Genomic DNA, 14,567 nt, shown 5'->3' with positions numbered 1-14,567 from the left:
TTTCATTTATAAGGGGTTCGTAGGTCTTCACCATAGAGGCGACTCCCCTTTTCTATGGGGCTGTTGCAAGCGGTCGGCACGGACAGGGCAAAATAAAGAAAAGAAGAAAAAAAAAACACAGGAACTTGGAAACCAAAGTCATGGCCAATTATTAGCTTTTTGTGTGTTTGCCTCGTTTGTGCATTTTGATTTGGGTTCTCCTCCCTTTTGCCCCCTTCCCAATAATATGCATAATAATAATCCTAACCCTTTGACTATGGCCCGCCAATAACCAGCCAAGCATATACTAGAAGAGGGATGGTTGGGTAAGTGCAATGAAAAGTTAACTTTGTTTGACAAGTTTTTTCCAATGAATAGAGGGGCATAATGAATTGGGCAGGCACTGACAGATATTTGATCCATAAATAAAATTGTACTAAAAGAGTTTTTTGAGTGTAGACAAAATATGAGTTAGCTAAATGTTTTTGAGTCTTTTCTGGAACTTCAAAATTTATAGTTTGTAACTTTTTTTAGTTTTATTCATAGTTTTTCCCAGTGTTTTCTCAATTTCAGGTGCAAAGTTTTCTTATTCTTTCTACCTTCTACTTTTCAACCTGTGTTACCTTTTGCTCTCTTTTTTCTGTTTACTCTTTTTTAATGAGCACCAATTCTTTTGGGGGGGTTTTTCTTTATGTTAAATATTTGGTTCCGCCTTTTGCATGAATTGAGGCAAATTTATTGGCTTTTAAAACTTTTCTGTCATAAAATCATAATTTACAGCATTCGTTTTCCTCATCAAAACTGACAGTCTTTTCCCGCCTACTTTCTTGCAATAGGAGTTGTTGAGTTTGAGTTTTGGTCGTTATTTTGCTTCTTTTTTTGTGTTTTTTTGTTTTGCTATTTATCATAAAGTATATTTTTGAGCTGGTTAAGTCGTTAGCTAAGCTTTTCTTTTGCTCTTCTTTTTTCATGATTTTGTTTTGGTGGGTGAAGTTTTTTGGTTGACTTTTAAAACTTAAAGAAAAAGACTCACTCAACCAAATAGTCATTCAGTCAGTGAGTTAGTCTGTCATTAAATGCACTTTTCTCATTCAATTTCGTTTGCTTCAGTTTTGGGTTTTGCAATTTTGTGTAGAAAGCAATGAGTTGGGCAACAACAACAACAACATCAAGCCAGACAAAGACCCGGGAGTCAAGAGTCTTAGTCTTCGACTGAGTTGTCAGTCGACAGTGTCTCAGGTTGTGACTGTTGTAATTTGATAAGCGAAAGTTTTTTGAACCCACTTAAAGACCTTTAAGCTGGTGGCAAGGCTTTTTTTTCTCAACTATTGGACTACATGACTATATATAGACTGAATATAAAAATGGTACACAAGTACAGGGCCACAAATCAATTGTGATCAATTGCAATTCATTTCCAACAATTATACGCCTCGGAAATCAATTCGAAATAACATTTTGCATTGATTTCAATTGTCAATAGTTTGCCATTGCTTTGACACCCACCCGATCTAGAGACATATACATATATATATAGATATCTGCAATAACTATTAATGACATTGAAACTACATAAACGAATGTCTTTTTTGTTTTTGAATTTCAAACTCAAGTCTGACGAAGATGTCTGGTGTTTTGGGTTTGGGTTGTGTTTGGCATTGAACACTTTTTTTTGCATTTGAAATACATGAAATGTCTGGCAAGAAAAGCCTCCAAATTGGCAAGCTAGATTTAAGATAGTGATCTCTAAGTGATGCCAAATCGATCACGTCTCACAAAAATGGTTAGTTTGGATTGTAGAGATCCATGTAGCAGTAAATAGTGGAAAACATCACACCAAAGGTGTTGGCAAGTCTTTAGAGCTTGTAGTTTTTTATCTGTAATCTAAAAGTGAATTGGAAACAATGATTAAAGGTTAATGCTGGCGAGCAATCTTAAAAAACTAAAGTCTCAAACATGCAAAAATCTATGGAACAAGATAAAGACAAAATAAAGTACATATTCCAGAAGAAATTCTGTAATTGACTGTGACACAGGATCAAATACTTTAACTAACTGACCTAACAGTAATAATCTTTGTTTCTAGTTTGGATTTATATAACAAAGTAGAACACATTTTTGAAAGCCAATGTCAATTGGTTTGAAAAAAAATTCTAATATTAAAACGAATTTCTCTTTCGCACGTTTGCCATAAAAGTTTCTTGAACCCTGCCAAAAGAAGCGACAAAAAAATTAAACAATTAAGAAAAGAAAGAAAAAAAATTGTTTGCGGTCTGCCGTTTAATTTCACCCATTGCATAATCCACTTAATTTAGCCAACTCAACTTGACCCTCCCCCTTGCTATAAAAAGTTATTAAAAAAAGTCAAATAAATATCATGTTATTCATTTCTTAAATTTCTACACCAAATTCGGCCACTCAAGGGAAAAATTAAGAGAAGAAAACTGAACAACAAATTGCAAATTTGATACAAAAACTTTTTGTTGAGTCAATTTGTGAATAAATTATAGTTTAGTCGGTATGTCGATCAAAAGCATTCGTTGTGAATTCATTTTTCAAGTGCATTTTGCAGTCTTTTTCGGTTTCTTTTTTTATTATTTTTCTTTGTTTTTTTTTTTTGTGGTTTTTTGTTTAATAAATGTCAATTGCTCATTGAAAGAAAAATAAAAACAAAACAACAAAACGTGACATTTTGTTGTTGACTTTTGACACTTGCCATCGGAGTTTTTGGTGGCAGAAGATTTATGTTTTATATAGCGTTGACTCGGCAAATCTTTTATGTAAATAATCTGAAGTCTTCTTTTTTTGTTTTCATTATTTTGCATGTAGGAAAAGAAACCTTCGACAGCTGCAGCAAAATGTCAAAAAAAAAAAAACTTTTTAATGGTAGGTAAGTTCGACTGGTTGATAGATGGGGAGGAGAGTTGTGAGGGGGAGTTGCCATTTATCAACAAATGATTCGTTTATTTATCAAGTGTCACTTGAGGTAACAACAAAAAATGTACATAAAATTGCCTATAAAAATTCTTTTGAAATCTTTTTCTGATGCTCTCTCAGCGTATCAATAAGCTGTCTATAATTTGATCTCTTGTCCATTGTTCCATTTGATTTATTGAAATGTTTTCTTTTGATTTTCTGACACTTCAAGTATCAGCATGTGTGTATGTGTGTAAAGCGTGAGTGTGTGGCTGTGTGTGTGTGTAAAGCGTGTGCATGAACTGTCAAAATGTCCAATTCAAAATGATTTACAAAGGGGCAGATCTAAATAGACCTATAATGATGATCTTATACTCTGACCTATGGGAGTCTATTAGATTGTAGTTATTTCATAATAATTTTAAAACTTTTAGATGACCTTTTATTTATCTTATTTGATTATAGTTAAGTCCACTTAGCCTTAACTATATCTTTAGTGATATAACCCCCTTATGGGCACTTTAAAACTATCTATCAAACTGTGTGACAAAATGTCAAAAGTTGCTTAAGATTGGTTTAAGTCCTAGGGAATTTTCAATCAAAAATATCTAGTTTTAGTATAAATTGTACAATATTTCTTTTAGAAAGGTAATTTTCTGAACATAGCCTATATACATTTGCAGTTAGGGTATTATAATTTCATGTGTCTATTTGTGGGACTCGAAGGCATCACACGTCAAAGGTTTTCAGCTGTTTGGGGGCAGCAAAAGCAAAAGCAAAAAAATATGCATACAAAACCAAAATTTTCAATTGTTTTCTGAAGGAATTTTTATTATTTTTATTGATTTGTTTGCACTGTGGCCCAAAAATGTCGAACAATTATTGACACTTTGAAAATTCTGTTTTGGGGCGCTTTGATCTTTTGTTGATAAACAATTGAAATATTGTAATTATCATTATTCGTAAATGATATATAACTGAATTACAACTAATAAAACTTTGAATTTTCAACTTATCTGTTGTTAAATGATTAGTTTGAAAACTAGAAAGTTTGAACAAATAATTTTTTTACCATAAACTTTATTGAGGATGTAAAGAGCATTTTTAGCTTTATGCTCATGTTCAAGATTAGCTATTGCAACAGCGAAAACCAAGTGGAACTAGTTAAATTCACAATACTAAAATGTTAGAGCTTTTTATGATTTCTGTGTTCATCCTTATGATTTTTGTGGCCAAGCATAACCGATTCCATAACATGGCAAGATATTGAGTACCTTTAGTTAATGTGGCCAACTCATTTGCATGCCTTTTCCTCCATTGTATGGTGTAATTTAATAGCAGCTTATTGTGTGTGGTTCGTTTATTATAGGAACTAGAAATGTGCATGTTTGGCTTAAATTTCTCATGTAAATCGATTCGATAGGCAGGCAAACCTTTTTTGGCACACATGACCCAAATAAGTTTTACCATAACTGACCTAACCCGCTCAAAGCTCGTTGGGCGGAGGCAATTCCCTTACCATTTAATTATAGCATCATTTGTCACAATAAAAATTTCGGTTAAGTATAAGCTCGCGTGGCCTAGAAAAAAAAAACAAATGGCGAATGCCGAAAACCAGGCGACATGCTATAAACATTTTTCGCTCACATTTAATTTCGCTTAAACATGAAATGGCAGCATAAGTGAAATTTCATTTACTTTTCATTATTATTATGGTTACTACGCTGGCGTTGATGGCGATGGCGATGGCGTTGGAAAAAAGCGGGCCAACAAATCGTATTGCATGTTAGCATAATTTGGTTACGAATGGAAATTTGAATCGGTGTATTAACTGGCTTAACTAGCCACTCGTTCAACAACCAACCAACCACCCACTCACCCATCCATAAGCCACCAAGGATGACCTGATAAACCATTGACCCACTAACCCCCAACCCTGCTAAGTAATGACCTCAACCAACAAGTAGCACCAGAAGCACCAACATCAACAACAACAAAAATGTCAACTAATCGCATATACTTATAGTATATAGATTTCAACTAGTTGTAGTATAGTGTCGACTAAATGGTTGGCGGGGTGGACAACCCATTGCTAGCGGAAACGCCCAAACGTTTTGCATGACAGCTTTGGACAACTCGTGAGGCTTTGGGGGCTATGGTCAACATAAAATTGAGCAAAGGTAATTGAATCAGGTTAGTAAAACTTTAGCCATTAGTTTACTAAAATTCTAAAATTTATAGAAATTTGCCCCAAAATAATTGGACTATCTCAGAGTATCATGCAACAGTTGTTAGACTTTCTCGCTTGACACATAAACCTTAATACCGACAACATAGCAACCCCCTCCCGAACTAGAATATCCGCTTTTCTTTTGGCCCTATGTACAACGTTGCGTATGTGTAATGGTAGTCAATGCACTGTTTAAATAATGAAAAATGCAGCAAACAAGAATTGGAAAAACTAAGCGTAACCCCACCATTTTGACCATTACAACAAAACGGGGGAAAAAAAAAAAACAAATGGCAACAAACAATTTTAATAACTTCCGTTCTAGAAACACTCAGAGTTTGGATTCGTTTCACAAAGACAATGGGAGCCAGTAACAGTCACATGGAGGATTGGATATTGGAGAGAGCCTATGTACCTCGGGGCAGCAGGTTGATGGTATTCCATTGTTGTTGTTGTTGTTGTCGGCTTGGGGGGGAATTATGCTTTATTGAACCTAACTGGGGGAAAATTGTGTGCCCCGTTTTGCTTTTTTTTTCGTTGCCCCTCCTCCACACCACCACCTAACCCATTTTGGGTGTAGAGTGAAGTTTGTTTGTCGGAAAATGACAATTAGCTTGTGTTTCTCTATTTGACAGTTGAGTGCATTTCTCTGTCTCTCTCTCTCTCTTTCTCTCTCTCTCTCTCTCTCTCTTTTTACACTCTTTCTCTATTTTGTACCGAAATGCAAATAGGAAGTCTTTAAATGTAATTCCCAGATTGAGTAATAATATGGATACACAAACGAATGAAGCAGCAGCTGCAAGCCTATTGCAATTTTTTGTTTTTGTTTTTTTTTTTGTTCATTTAATGACTCTTTCGACGTTTGGTGTTGTGTTGAGAAGGCAAAAATGCAGGAAGCAAAAATAAAAACTATTACAAACTGATTTAAAAAGTAAGCCTAAGGGGGCTTTAGCACTATTCATTGGCAATAGCAGATCCAAAAATAAAGAAAAACGCCAGCAACAAGCAAACAATGGAAAGAAAAGCTTAAGGGCTAAAGCTATTTGACTTTGATGGGTAATTTTCTTTCATAGATCAGTAAATAAGTTTATTAGTCTCTACTTGATTGAAAACAAAGAGTAGTTGCATTTTGAAGAAGTTAAGTACTTTAAAGTAACGGATACTGTCCTACAGGTTGAGATAATTCGTGATGCATGGGCCTTGAAAGTATTTTCCCATGAGGCAGCCTTTGGCTAAGCCTTTGTGTTTGTAAGTAAGAAGTTACAGTTTATTGACTAAAAGACCTCACTGAAAGAATTAGTTAGAATATATAGAACTCCTTTTAAGGAATCTTTGATTGTTATAAGTCCTTTCAACACTAAGCAAACTGCATTTAGATTCGATAGATAGATTTTCTTAGTGTGGAGGGTTGGGGATGTTTATTAGTGTTAGTGCTGGCTAAGTTAATAGAGGAAATAGATAAATAGTTTTCCATTTGTGACTATTTGTGGGTGAATCTACAACTGATTGATTGCTGTAACTTTTTATTAAGAGGGAGTAGTCTAATTATGGGAATTAAATCAATTATACTTTCATTATTTCACAACACACTCAATTTAACTCATTCAGTTTATGGTTATTGGTTCTTTTTGCTTAACCTTGATGCTCATTAAAACCACCAACAAGACCCTCAAGTTCAATAATAATATCAACTAATCAAAATGTCACACTTTCCATAGCCTAAAGTGATATAAAAAAAAAACAATAACAAAAATAAAAGCAAAAAAATCTGCTGACAGCTGACAAAACCAAACCAAAGTAACCAAGATGATGTGTAGAAGGTAGACGGGTTGGGAGAAATGATGGGGACGAGGCAACATTTACAATGAGCCATGGAATATACGAGCAATTGCTCGGCGTGCGACAAGCTGACTGAAAGTGATGACAACAACGATAGGAGGGAAGGGGTGGTGATATAGACACACACACCCATCATGTGAGTGTGTGAGTGTGACGTAGTGTCGTGGGATGGCATGGAATCGTATGGGAGGGAGAGAGAGATAGATAGCGAAAAGACCGTGCTCAGATTACAGCAGACACTGACGAGTGGCGACAATTGCCTCAACTCAACTTTTGGCATTAATGAACATGAGCACACTTATTTGAGACGCTCTGCGAGACGAAATGGATGCTGTGCCAGCTATTGCCAGTAGTGGATCTGAACCTGAACCAACAGAAAAAGTATTTTAACACATAATAATATGAAAATAATTGAAGCAATTATTAAAAAAGTTGTCGTTGTCAAGTATGAGCGAGCTGGGCCAAAGGCATGATCAACGCAATTAGTGAAGCATTATATATGTACATATATAGTTTTCTCTATGAAATGACTATTCCTTGACTCTCGTCTCTGTGTGTGTGACAAATGCTCGTTTACAAGACAGGGGAGGGAGACAGAAAAACAAAGATGGAGTTTTAATTAAACAATCCATCAAAAAAAAGTATCTTGTGCTTTAACTAAAACCATTTCAAGCATTTAAATAATCACCAAAAAGCCATCAAGTTCACTGAACCTCATAAACATGTTGACCAATTTGGCATGACAAAAACCAAAAACACCGCAGAACATAAATTCACTTCTGTGTCATCGAAACAAAATGTTTTTGGTTCTTGTTTTTATTAGTATGAAGTCTGAACACTGTGTAGTCCATGTAAGCTGTCAAAAATTAACCATAAAATCAATCAAATAGCCATATAAATATAAAATCATAAACTGAATCGCACTAAAAACTGGTTCATAATTCACCGTCAATCCGTAAATCATGCTAATTTCGGCTGTAAGGTGAAACGTTTATATAGCCATTTGATTTCAACAAAATATAGATATCTTAGCCGATGTCAAATATTTGTATGTAACTTTAAACTTGGTCATAAAATCTTGTTGCATGAAATCTGGCAACTGAAAAATATTATTTCACTAAAAAGCGAAACAAATTTTAGAAGCAAAAACTATTAATTATTTTGTCTGACCTATTGAACGAGTTTTTTGATATAACAAAATACCCCTTTTTTTTTGCAAGTGTATACAAAAATTTACATATTGTAAAACCAAACTGAAAATTAGAACATCAAACATGATGTCGACCACTTGATAATTTCATTAAAAGACTTTTAAGACTTTTACCCTCTAATTAGTTTTATATTCAAATTTGATGCCATATCTTTCCCATCCATCCCCTGCCACTGTCGCTCTCTCTCTCTCTCTCTGTTTCTTCTCATCTAGCGGTTTTGCCATATCATTCACATGTCAAGTGGAAACAGAGATTGTGACCCAAATTTCTCAAGCATTATATTCTTTACTTGATTTGGATTTTTCTTTACGAAAAACAAGACATTTCTCAATCAATTCTTCAAACTTTTGCTCTCTATCGAAATCGAAAGCAATTTCATTTTGCTGCCATCTAATTGTCAAAAATATATAGATATATAGATATATATTTGACAAGCAACTGTCTGTCAATCAAATGTCAATTGTTTGGCTTTTATATTATTTTTAAGGCAAGAAGAAGGGCCACAACAGATTGAAAGTAAAGATGTAAGATGAGATGGGTAACTAATCGGGACCACAATATATATTAACTAAGATAAGAAGCAGACTACCAAATACTCTATATTAAGAAGGAAAAAGTATATTTGCAATTTTAATCTCTTTATTAACAAAAGCTTTTTAAATTCTATCTGAAGGATTTCAGGACCAGGACTTCAAAATTATGTTAAAAACCTTTCCTTTCCAAATTATTTGAACCTTTTGCTTATAGAGTATTGGAATATTTTAGGCATATTAAAACTTTTACTTCATTTTTTAGCATTTGTCTCAAAAGAAAAAATTGAGTTTTTAATTACAACTTTGACATTACTTTGTCAGACTTTCGAGAATCGCATGTCTAATTGCTTTTCGCTTCACAAAGTTTTTAGTTAATTTACAAAACCGAAAAACAAGCAGCAGCAACAAACAAACCATAATATAAATGTGTAACTTCTCTTTGGTATTGTTTAGATGAATGCTAGAAATTGAAATTGCAATTGGTGAATAATCCAAGTGAATGGATTTCTATGCTATAGCCTTGAAACAGAAACTTGGAATAGGAGGCTGGTCTTTGGGGCTGGTGCTTGGTCATCGGACCTAGCCAGGTGTTTCTTATGTAACTAATCATTAAAATGACTGCCAAAACAAAAATCGTCAACAATAAAAAAGACAGAAACAAAATCTTTGGCTTAAATTTTAGTCATCCAATTAAACTGGGTCAAGTTTTTAATTGATACCATGGCGAAAGAAACAAAATGTTAACAAACAATTTGTTTGTTCTCGGTGAAGTTGAAAATGCAGTCAAAACAACACATAAAAAATTAAGCGAAACATTATCGTAAAAAGTTAGTTTTTTAACGCCCTTTTGTTGTTTTTGTTGTTGGGGCCAACAACAATAGGCTTTTCGCAATAACCATATATTTATTTGTCCCTAGATTTTTGTTTCACTCACGACAAGGCTAAAGGAAAAACTACTACTAAAACGATTCTCGAGAGGCTGCTTGCCAAATGCATTTCAAGTTGTTGTTGTTGGTATAGTTTTTGCTTTGGCTTAGTTTTGAGGTTTTTCTTTTAACTGAAGGTTGTTATCCACCCTCGAGTAGATGTGTGCAGTGAATGGTTTGTTATTCAGGTTTTCCTTTTATATTTTGTTCAGTTTGTGTTCTTTTTTCTTTCGCTGTTTTTTTTTTTTTTCTTGGTTTCGGTAAGCTAAGCAATTTGTGGTTTTTATGGTTTTTCATGTGCACGTTGTTGCAGCAGTCACGTAATCGATGCCGTTTTTAAGAGTGAGAAATGAAGATGAAGCTAGACTTTATGTGCTGGCCAATTTGAGAAAAAAGGCCAAAGTAAACACTAAAGATAAGATAAAGTAGTTGGCTAACGGAAACTTTAAGTAACCAAAAGTAATTCCAGATGTGAAAATACTTTAAAGTAAGAAGATGGTAAAATTTCTATTTTGGTGGGTTAATTGGGAATAAAACATTTAAGTTTAAATAATCGCAAGCCAGGCTAAGCCTTAGAGATTATGTCTAGTAATAGGATAGAGATTGAGATCTACTACAGAAAAATGATAAGACAAGATCTGGACAATAATTACTTTGAATTTGGTAATTAGAGTAACGAAATGTGTATAAATATATATTCTTCTCTCTTAGGTTGATACATCTCACCTAAATTAATTGCAGAAACAAATTCAATTATGTCAACATTAAAATGTTTATCCCACGTTAAGTCCAGCTCATCTTTTGTGATTCATAAAAAAAGTAAGCAAATGTTTTTTTTTTTCATTTCGATTTGGTTTTTTAAATCCTAAAGTTAATTATATTTCAGTGAATCGTTCGCCAACCACAATTTGTGATTCTAGCAAACAATTTGTATGGAATTTATTTTAATAGTTGCAAACCGGTTTAGTGTTTCATGCAATAAGTTATTAACAACTTTCCATCTTTCTATTGAACACTTGCAAAATAATTCGTTGCCCTTTCGCCAAATTTTTAATAGCTTGTGAGTTATCTTCGGTTTTATTCCTTTTTTTGATCGTAAATATTCGAAAGACAATAATGACTATTTACCAGTAGGCGAAGCTTACTCTTTCTCTTGAAAAACAATAAAATGTCATTGCCAAGTAACTAAATAATATATGACTACTTCACTACCGAATCCCTATGAAAAACAAAAGTAACCATGTGTGCAAGTGAAAGTAACAGACACAACACTTTCTTGCACACAAAACATTTTCCATCAAGTCAAAAATTAAAGAAAATTTTGAAAAATAACAAAATTATCAACATACAACACTGCGTATGCGTAATATTTGTCAAAAGATAAATTGCAATTGGCTTGTTCAAAGTGAAAACTGCAACAAAAATGCAAAAGCAAATTGCCAATGATGTTTTTGGCTGTTGTTGCTGTTGTCGGAGATCTGTCAGAGTCTAACGGGTAATTATATTTTACGCATTTATTGGTGCATAAAATGTAAATTGCGACAAGATCACGATAGTAGGAGCCAAACAAAGTAACAGCAAAACAACAGCAGCAACTTGCCACAACAACAGCAACAACAGCAGCAACTATAACAACCTGACCAAGTTTGGTCAGCAAAGAAGCGACAACGAACTCAAGTGCATTAACCTTAACAATCAGAGGCACTTAAGTGCATGCGTTTGGCGACAACAACAACAACATCATGAGCAGCAACAGCAGCAGCAATTGCAACTTGTTGGCATGGACCATGATCTTCAAAAAGCAACAACAACAACAACAAAAACCTACAAACATCAGAGGAAAGAAGAAGAAAAAACTCGCCACTCGTATCCACTGTCCAAGCCAGTTTAGCAAGTTTTAAACTAAAGACTGAAGAGTCAAAAGGATTTTAGTCTCTTTGGTTAAAACTTTTTCGTTTTTTTTTTTTTTTTTTGCCCACTAGTTAAGAAACTTGTTAGGGTTTTCGTCTTTATACACAATCACAATTAAGATCAAATGTGAAATGCAACAATTTGTTGAAGAAACAAATTCTTAAGATATTTAACTTTTTATAGGAATACGATTTAGCTTAAGACTATATCTTTCCATATAGTCACAGCTCCGAGTTTTACTTAATAGAAGTCAAAGAATTAAAATCTCCGCAGGAAATTGTAATCAAATTTGGGAAGCCAAAAATGAATTATTTTAAATATTTATTTATTAACCTCGAGTCATCTAATAAAAACTTTGATCAAACATCAGAAAGGTCGTCATGCCATAACAGTTTTCCACAAAAGATAATAATTAATCTAATGCTTTAAATATGCAAATATATCGTTTACTCAAACTATTAATTATTTCCATATTTTTTTTTTAAACTTTTGACAAGTTATCAACTATTTTTATATAAATTTAATGAAACTCTGTAAACTGTACTATTTCATTTAAATGATTTAAATTGTCTTGGTAATTGTTAACTACAATTTGTTATTGCCCCGTTGCTATAAGTTTTTCCTCTATGCTTTCATTTCAACTGATTTTTCCTTTGTAATTTTCATTTTTTTTCGGATTCACCACTCTTTCATTTTGCTTTCCCATCATTTAAATATCCATGATAATTTATTTATTACATTTTAAAGTGTTGCATAAAACCAAAAAAAGAAAATGAAAAGCGCTGACAGATCTCGGCAGTTGCTGTCTTTTGCCTATAAATTTTGTTTTTACTTTCGGTTGGAAAGGCTTTCATATGGAAATTTCTGTGGGACATTTTTCTTTTTTGTTTTGTTTTGCTTTTTATTTACCAAAGATTTTTTGTCTGTCATCTTGTGGTTGTTGTTGTTGTTGTTGTTACTGCTACTATATGTGGTCTTTTGTTTTTTCATGACTTTTTGGCGGTATTTGGCCATTTGATGAGGCAGGCAACAACAACAGCAGCAACAGGAGTGGCGCATGGCGGCAGATTAAGATGATAAATGAATGGATGAATGTCACTTTAAGTGTTTAGTTCAAGAAAGATAAATAAAAAACACTTATGCCATATGAATGTCAATTTCGTAAGAGTTGCATTAGCAAATTTACCAGAAACTTTTCTAAATTGAATGTCTTTCCGATCGCTTAGGGTATCGAAATTGCGATCTTGGTTCAATCTTTTGACTTTACGACTAATAAACAAATGCCTTGACAAATCCCTTAAAAATTTATTTCATTTGTTTATTCACTCATGACTACAAATCATTAAAACAAGACAAAATAAATTTTCTTTTTTTTTTTTGGCAGTTCTTTTTCATATGGGCCTTCATAAATGGGTCATTCTTGTCAGCTGTTGCTGTTGCTGCTGCTGATTTGGGTCAAATGTGCCGAGAATACAATACGAAAATAAAAACTCATAATGATAATCATAATTATTCTGGCCATTTGCAAGACAATAAAAAAAACGAAAATTAAAAATACCAACTCAAGCGATGGTCAAGAGAGGAAGTTGTTAATTAATACTCGTCGTCGTCGTCGTCATCATCGTCATCGTCTTCATCATTTTGTAACTGGAAAAACTTCTGTTTGGTCTTGAGCTTTGGTTTCCTCTATGTTTGGTTTTTAATTAAAAACGTGAAACAAAAACAATATAAAAAAAGAAAAACTTTTGCTGCCTCTTTTTGCGTTCTATGCATTCTATTTCTTCGTCTATTTCTGGCCGAGTAATTTGGTTACATTTGAGTTGTCTTGAGGGTTACGGGAAGAAGAATTAATGGGCCATTTTAGAGGTATGACCCCTTTTCATAGTGAGAAGGCTGCAAAATATGCGGATACCTGATAATAAACTGGCATTAAATAAACCAAATGCCTTTTGCGGTATGCAAGAGATCCAAGAGAATTTTTCCATTAGCTTACCTGTAATGAAAATAAAGTTGTAAAAACTATTATTAACGAAAAACTCGTAAATATAGAGAAACAATTTGTTAAATGAAAACGTTTAGATATTTTTTTTTTTAATGTGTGTTTCTCAAGGTGTATATGAATTCGGATGCATACTTTCGGGAGCATATATTTTACAATTTATCTAAATTTAGTTTCTCTTTCGATTCGACCCAAAAAATTTGCCTTTACCAATGATCTAGTTACATTTTTCTAGCTGCTTTCTATCGACTATCCCGTTTTTTTGTTTCCACTAACTGAAACTTCCGCCCATTTCCTGCATGGTGACAGCTCCTATACACCTAGCTTTGTATCTATCTATCTATCTGTTTATCCATCCGTCTGCCTGAACGTCTGTCTGGCCGCATAACTTTCCTCAAACACACATCGAGGAAAAAGACAAACATCCGTAGCTAAACAGAGCGTATTGCCGGCATTTTAAGGGCAGCCAGGGTCGTCTTGGCTATTTATAAGAACTTTGGCATTTTCTTTATATCTGTTTTTGTTTTTTTGTTTGTTTCGGTTTCAGTTTTGCTTCTGTTTCATTTTGGCATGCAATAAATTTGTGTTTTCTGGTCACTTGCAAAAAACGACAAAAACCAAATACAAAGTTACGCGTTGACAGCTGTCAGTGTCTGTTGCTGTTGGGTTTCTGCCGCTTTGTGGACTGAAAGTATCTCAAAGATTTTATTTCGCTACGCATTGAATGGAGTGGAAAAAAGTGATTTTTAACACATTTTCCAATTTCATTTCCATTGAAAGCGACAAATGTTTTCACTTTTCAACTGCCACGCCCATTGCATTTCCTACTTCTCTCTCTTTTAGAGTAAACAAAAGCAATGCAACAAAATAAATTGAAAACCAACATTGATTGATGGCTTGTTGGTAAGCAATTGTGTGTGTGACGCAGACTTAATCAATTATTAAAACTGTCATTGTCAATCAGTCAAACTTACATCATCTCATAACTGACAGATTGGTAGATCAAGACAGAGTCAATATCAA

General features: G+C 33.7%; 1 protein-coding gene across 1 annotated transcript in view; it reads right to left on the bottom strand.

Moving 5' to 3' along the window:
• Dyrk2 (Dual-specificity tyrosine phosphorylation-regulated kinase 2) overlaps positions 1-14,567 on the bottom strand; it is a 60,633-nt gene that overhangs the window by 15,452 nt on the left and 30,614 nt on the right. The gene's annotated exons all lie outside the window — the stretch shown is intronic.

This window comes from Drosophila tropicalis, unplaced genomic scaffold, assembly GCF_018151085.1.
Source record: "Drosophila tropicalis isolate 14030-0801.00 unplaced genomic scaffold, ASM1815108v1 contig_845, whole genome shotgun sequence".
NCBI lineage: Eukaryota > Metazoa > Arthropoda > Insecta > Diptera > Drosophilidae > Drosophila > Drosophila tropicalis.
The sequence above is the reverse complement of the archived record's forward strand: the minus strand, read 5'-3'. Positions and strand labels throughout refer to the sequence as shown.